This window comes from Engraulis encrasicolus, chromosome 4, assembly GCF_034702125.1.
Source record: "Engraulis encrasicolus isolate BLACKSEA-1 chromosome 4, IST_EnEncr_1.0, whole genome shotgun sequence".
NCBI lineage: Eukaryota > Metazoa > Chordata > Actinopteri > Clupeiformes > Engraulidae > Engraulis > Engraulis encrasicolus.
The window spans coordinates 25,270,725-25,278,716 of record NC_085860.1 but is presented as its reverse complement, the minus strand read 5'-3'; positions in this window follow the sequence as shown (position 1 = coordinate 25,278,716).

The window sequence follows — 7,992 nt, the reverse complement described above, 5'->3', positions numbered from 1 at the left end:
CGGTGGGGGGGGGGGGCTGGATGGGGTTTAAGGGGGGGGGGTGTAGACTGTACTGACCTGTTGGACCTGGGGAGGTGGTGTAGGTACATTAACGTTTCATAAATGTGTCCGCCATGAGGACACAGACCATAAACACCAAACTGTCGCACAAACAAGAAATACCCATGCAGCTAGCCAAAAGATCTCCAGCCATTCAAGCATAACATGTAGAAATAATCGTGAGAAACAGATAAATGTGGGTACATTTAACTTCGGAACAAGACCATAAAGAGCACATGCATGCACACATACACATACACACACATATGGTGTGATTTCAGACAAAAGGACACTGTTCATGAAATCCTTTTTTTTCCTCGAGTGTGTGTGTCTTAAATGAACCAAAAACCTTCCAATGGTACCCCAAAGTCATCAAATAAAGTCGGCCTATTCATTACACAGGGGCGAGATCAATGGAAGTCATAATCATAAAGGTTTTTTTTCTCCTTCGGTGCAGAGCGGTACCATAAATCTGGTTCAGGCAGACATTTTACATCTACATCACAAGGTAATGTTTTCTCTGGCTGGGCTCAGAGAGGAAGGACCCCCTGGCATGTTTCATCCACCTCTGGCTCCCCTCCAAGGTAACACACGACACAGACACACACACATGCACGCACACACACACAGACACACACACACACACACACGCACGCACGCACCAATGCACACATGCACGCACACACAGACACACAGACACACAGACACACAGACACACACACACACACACACACACACACACACACACACACACACACACACACACACACACACACACACACACACACACACACACACACACACGGTCTCTCTCCTCCACAGTCTGGAGAAAGTTTCCCGGCTTATTAGGAACTTATGGCTATTATTCACCCCCACACACTGACGCCTCACGACCAATTTAGCTCTCAGTTGTGAATGTACCTAGTTTGAGGTTCTGTTTATGTATGTGTGTAATTGTGTCTTTCTCACTCTTTCTTTCTCACTCTTTCTTTCTCTCTCTCTCTCTCTCTCTCTCTCTCTCTCTCTCTCTCTCTCTCTCTCTCTCTCTCTCCACACACACACACACACACACACACACACACACACACACACACACACACACACACACACACACACACACACACACACACACACACACACACACACACACACTATTACAGTAACATGGGCACACCCTTCGATAAGAGGTGTAGCACTTTAAAGCACAAAGATTTTTAAAATCTTTTTAGTTACACAACATTTTTTTATATGTTCACATTTTGTGTGCGTAGGAACTCACTTAAAAGCTGTTGACATGCACATGTTTGACTCATACCTGATCTTTCTTTCTTTCTTTCTTTCTTTCTTTTTTCTTTCTTTCTTTCTTTCTTTCTTTCTTTCTTTCTTTCTTTCTTTCTTTCTTTCTTTCTTTCTTTCTTTCTTTCTTTCTTTACCGCACAAGAAAATATGAGCAAATAAAAGCGCACAAGGCAAGGCAAGGCTGGCATGACATGTTCTCCCATGTCCCTCCACGTCTGCTCTGCTCCTCTAGTCTCAACACAACAGTTGGAATTTGTGAATGGGTGAGTCTGGTGCCTTCTCCATATCAGTCACCCCCCATTCACAAATATTTACGCAATGACATGTGACCTTAGCAGCACACGGCTCGCCAGGGGCTATTCAAATACATGCAAAACCCAATGATGGATGCACCGTTCGGCCATTCGCCGATGGCACAAGTGAACTGTGACAACAAATAAACAGGCCTCAGTCTTTAATTCCAGGAGGACATCTTTGGAGGGTTTAAAGCTGTAAATTTACGGCTTTTTGAGAAGTGTGCGTGTGTGTGGCGTTAGCACAAGCGAAAGGACTTCTCTTCCTCATACTTACATCGTTGTTAAAAAAAATCCACTTCCTCCTGAAGCACTGACGAAGCTATAAAGTTGGGCCGGCTTGACACAGCTAACATGCAGCGATGGGCAAAACAATGGCATCTTTGTGAGATCTGCCTGACCTATACCAACATCAGTCCACAGAAAAAAAAAGGGGGGGGGGGGATGTTGCATTTTTTTTCCATACTCCTCTCTGTGTCCCTTTCTGATTTTAGAGTGCCTGCAAGTCATGCATGAGGAAGTCCAACTTCCAAAACCATAAAGTGGCCTGAGAAACCTTTAACACAAATTGCAGTCTGACTGAGGAGGAGTGTGCCCCTGATAGACTGTGTCCTGTGTTGTTTAGGAAAAAAGAGAGAACCCTCCAGATGACATAGCCCTCCTCATGCAGCAAGCAAGCAAGCAAGCAAGCTAGCCCTCAGCCCCTTGCACAGCCCCTTCTCTCTCCCCTTCTCTCTCTCTCTCTCTCTCTCTCTCTCTCTCTCTCTCTCTCTCTCTCTCTCTCTCTCTCTCTCTCTCTCTCTCTCTCTCTCTCTCTCTCTCTCTCTCTCTCTCTCTGTGCGAAGGGATCCATATCCAACAGGAAAGACTTTGTTAAACTGTGGCAGAGCAGCAGCGACACATGATAAATCAGGGGTCCGCTTGCATCTGCTCAAAGGCTTTCTGTGTGGAGATCCCCGTGGAGTGGCGTTATGTCCTGGAGGGTCTCAGGCAGGCAGCGTACAGAATAGATAACGCTTTTTTTATGGCCCCCTATTATACTGTACGGGGTGGAGAAATCCTCCTCCAGGTATGTGTTGTTTGAAAAACGATAAGACTCTCAGGCGCGCGCAAGCTGTAAAGATGGTTTCATTTTCTTTTTTGTCATTTTTGAGTGCCACAATTTCCTAACATGAGATATGATGCAACGTAACACCGGTGGGAGCTTCACCCAGAACTGTAGCCCAATACACCTGCCTTCAATACACCTGCTCACAATTAGAACACAATCCTGTTGGCATGTTCTGATGGAGCCTACAAAGGGTGGCCACACAATGGACTAGATTTATAGGGGGAATCCCAAAACAGGTGGAGGAAAAAAGAAGCTTTCCTATTCGATCGCTCTCCCCTTGTGTGTTATTGTGTCCCGCTGTTTGTCTATATCGGTGTGGATAAGTGATGAAATAGAATCTTATTGGTGGTCTCTTTCAAGCATTTGATCCGCCATTATAGGATATAATCCATAAAATGTGACATGTTGATTTTGATGGTTATATAACCACACTTTCCCCTGATCTACAGTGGCTCACTTCCTTTGCCTTCAACATTATGATGGCTGGATAAGGCCAAATTGTTTCAATATCTAAAACTGTATTTATTTTATTTATTTATTTTAATTATATATATATATATATATATATATATATATATATATATATATATATATATATATATATATATATTTATATATATATATATATTTATTTATTTTATGCTAATCAGAGGGATATAATTTGCAGGAAACTAGAGGGTGGGTGTTAATAAAAACAAATACATTTCATCTTGACTGAGTAATACTAATTTTCTGAGTTTTGGCAGTTGTACTATGAGAGACGAGATGAAAGTTATGAAATAATCAAATAAGCCTAAAATGAGATGCAAATTAGATGATATCGGTCCAACTGCCATTTAAGTAATCATTCTGCATTTTATTGCAAAAGTACAACTTGTCAAACTTAGTCTAACCTGTGCTTTCCCCACTGCAAAGAAAACTCAGAGCCACAGTTTGCTGGTGGTGGAGAACAAAGGCAGAGGGGAGAACAGCAGAGCCGAGCATGCAGAGAAGAGAAGAGGAAAGAAGAGAGGAGAAGAGAAGAGCAGAAGGTGCGTCTGTAGGGGGCGTATGCGTTCCAGTAGCATCCACTCAGCAACCGAGAGAGAGGGAGGTAGGTAGAGAGAGAGAGAGAGAGAGAGAGAGAGAGAGAGAGAGAGAGAGAGAGAGAGAGAGAGAGAGAGAGAGAGAGAGAGAGAGAGAGAGGAAGGGAGGAAGGGATGATGCCTCTGGGTAAAACTGTCTGAGGAGGGGCCAGGGTAGGGAGCCTCTCTCTCTCTTTCTTTCTCTCAGTACCTTTAGGTTGTTCCGGCACTCTGTGTGTGTGTGTGTGTGTGTGTGTGTGTGTGTGTGTGTGTGTGTGTGTGTGTGTGTGTGTGTGTGTGTGTGTGTGTGTGTGTGTGTGTGTGTGTGTGTGTGTGTGTGTGTGTGGAGCATGCATGCATGCATGCGTGTGGCGCGGCAGGCTAGGCAGGCGGGCGGGCGGTTGCCGGGCAGGCTGCGCGGGTCGAGATGATTTGGCAGAGCATATGGGTGGGTTATTCAGACTTTGGGAAGGAGGGATTGTCTTCCTGGATCAGATTGCAAGAAACGTGGGTATTTCCCTTCTCCCACAAAAAAAGAAAAAGATGAGAAAAAAAGGAGAAGCAGGGAGATGGTGTGGTGCAGGATTGGAGGAGTCTTTAAGTTAATCAACTACAGATTGGACCACACTGAATTTGTGAACGCTGAAAGCATCGTTTCAAAGTTTTGCAGAGTATGATCAGCACCATATTCCACATGAGATTAAAGATGTGTACATGAGATTATGAGAATATATACTGATATATAATTGTATTGTATGTGCACATACTACATCATGTGTAAAAAGGATGTGACATGCAAAAATAAAGTGATAGATTCTTTATACAACTGCTGCACATGTGCATGCCTGTAAAATGAGTGGAAGGTTTGTCTTTTTCCACTTTTTATGCAAAAAGTGAACATTGCAGCATGCATGCATTTTAAAATCAGTTTTTATGTATTTATGTGGGTTTCATGTTTGTCATTGCTATGGCTATGATGAAATGGGGAAATGTGCGGTGATTACAAGAAAGACCGAAACAAGCAAGAGGAGAAAGACAGAGAGAACGACATACAAATCAATAAGAAAGAAGGAAAGAAAGAAAGAAAGAAAGAAAAGTTAGACCGGCAGACAGCAAAGACAAAGAAAGCCATAGAAAGACGAGAGAAATGCAGAAAAAGTAAGCAAGAGAGAAATAAAGACACAGAAAGACTGAATGAAAGGATGAAAGAAAGACGGAAAGAAAAAAAAAGTCATAAGTAAAGAAAGAAAGAAAGAAAGAAAGAAAGAAAGAAAAGAAAAAGAAAAAGAAAAAGAAAGGCAGCTAGCCCTTATCCTTGTCTGTCTCCTGTCCCCCACACCCCGTTGGCTGCTGGCTGCTCTGCTCCGGGTATAGTCTTGGAATGGAACTCTACAACAAAGCCCACTCAGGCAGGCCCACACACCAGGCACACACACCAGGCACACTGCCGCTTTCATATGCACATTACAAAGCTCCTCACTGGCACCTCCTGCCATATAGCTTGAAGAAAGTTCCTCTCTTGGTCACAAACCGAAAGCAATGTGACTGCGTTAGTTTTGTCATTGTTTTTCATTTGTTTGTTTGTTTTATATGCTTGTGTAACTTAATTGTGACCTACTTTCACTCCTTCAATTATGCAACCTCAACATGATCTTCGTTTAGCTATATATTTTACTATATGCTTTGTTACATGTGTTTTCTCTATGTGTAACTTTGTGTAACTTTTTGTACTTACCTTCAATGTGGAACATTTTCAATTCATTTCAGTATCTAGATGTGTATATCAACACACATCATTTGGCCAATACAACTTGAACACATAGGACTGAACAGTGGAGAGTTTGACATTTCAAGCTTCTAAGAGACACTTCCGCTCCTTCACCACTGACATGCACATGTGACAATGTGCGTGACATGTAGCGCTAGCAACTAGCCACGCCACAATCTTGATTTCACTGCACTGCAAGTCCGGTTTAACCCCTTAGTGCAGAGCCTGTGTTATAACCGGTCTGTCACCAAAATTGTGATGGCTATGTCTTAATATCTTACTTAAGGTTCTCAGTAATATCATGTTGTTATAATGTAGTTGAGTATTTTCAGCACTTACAACACTGAATAGGCCCGCCGGCAACCCAATCTGCAGTAAGAGTCTACCCCCTTTGCGCAGAGCCTATGTAACCGTTAATGTCCACGAAAATTGAAATAACCAAGTCTTGATTTGTTACTTGAGGCTCTCTGCAATGTCATAGCAATGTTGTTATAATGTACAGTAGCTGACGGTACATGCACACAGGAACGGCACGTTTCCTTAACGTCTCCGTGAGCAGTGCGAGTCCGAGAGGTTCACGGGCTGCCTTGCACACTGCACAGTCAACGTCTACGTTCTATCCATGGGCAGCAGCCATTCATTTTCAATGGAGCACATTGAACGCGGACGTCCGCGCAGGAAAATAGAATCGAGTTCTATTTTCAAGGAGCAACGCGGACATGTCCTGGCGGGATGGACATGCGCCGCGCTTACACCGCGCTCCTGTGTGCAAGGCATGATTTGTTTTCATGTATTCTAACAGTTTCCGACTGATAACGGACACGTTCTGTGGACGTACTGTGGATGTCCGCGCCGTTGGTGTGAATGCAGCGTGAGTCTTTTCAGCAACGAGTCTGCGGGCCCATCTGCGCAAATGTTACATGGCGCTATTCTGACATGCCGCTATTCCGACATTGATGTCTATTGTCGGAATACCGGCACGTTTCCCACTGAGATATGCCTTGTCTGTGCATGGTTTGTGCTACGTTGCTCATGTTTTTATCAGTTTAGGGACAGTGCATGCAGTTACCCTAACCCTAACAGGTATGTCAGAATAGCGGCATGTCGGAATAGCGGCATGTCGGAATAGCGCGTGGTTCCCTTGCTCAAAGAGGCTACGACAACAGTTCCCCTGTTTCCCTCTTCCCAGCGACCCAGCTTATCATCGCCATGTTGAAATCTTCACACCAAGCCTCCCCACATCAGATGAGATCAGATCAGATCATCAGACCCCTTCATGAAGAGCAAGCTGAGGCATCTCCTCCAGCACGCTGCATACAGGTTGTGGGCTCTCTGCTGTGTGAGTGTGTGTGTGTGTGTGTGTGTGTGTGTGTGTGTGTGTGTGTGTGTGTGTGTGTGTGTGTGAGTGTGTGTGTTTGAGTGAGTGACTTCCTCCATCAGTAGTGCATCTCCTTTGTAGTCTAGCATTTAGTCTCCGCCCACATCTGTCACGTCCACCTTCTTCCTCCCTTCACTGCACGAGCTCATGGTGGTATATAGCACTATAGGGGGGCATTACATAAGACAGCCAGACAGTGGAAACAGAAAAAAGAGAAAGAAAGAGAGAAAGTGAGGGAGGAAGGGAGGGTGAGCGAGCGAGAGACAGAGACAGAGACAGAGAGAGAGAGAGAGAGAGAGAGAGAGAGAGAGAGAGAGAGAGAGAGAGAGAGAGAGAGAGAGAGAAAGAGTGAGAGAGTAATAGACAGAGAAACAGAAAGAGAAAGAAAGAAAGAAAAACAAAAAGGGGGGAAAGGCGGGAAGGGAATTCCATCTGAACTGAGGTCAACCTGTGGGGTTCTAATGTATAAAAGGCCCCATTTTCAAGGAAGTCATTTTCATCGTTTCCAGATTCTGCAGGGGCCCAAAAGTGAGCTGGCACATGCACAGCTCAAATCTGCGCTAAAGCCAACAGAGAGCTGTGGTTGCAGAGATGGCCGTGTTTCGTGCTGCAGTATACCTAGATCTTCAACTCGACACGACGCGCATAACGACACGTGTGGGGGGCACTGCTAAGTGCGGAACTGAGGAATAGTCTCGTGATGGCTAACTTACACCTTATTTAGCTAACTTGCTCGTTAGCATACATGGTAATTTCTGATCTACGTATACAGCATGTGCCTATCATCTCATCATCTCATCTCATTCTGTCTTTAAGGAATCTGATGATTGTGCAACATCACATAGACTTGCAACTTTTCCCCTATAGTACGTACATTGCCTGTTGAGGTAGTTGTTATCAGCCCTCGGGCTAGCTTGACATGCTATTATTTCCATGCTTTGTAATCTTTCTCAAGTGTCGTGACATATACCATGGCATATATCATCACCAGAACTAGCAGATTGGCGACATCAAATATTTCTCCCTCAGGGGGTGCTCAT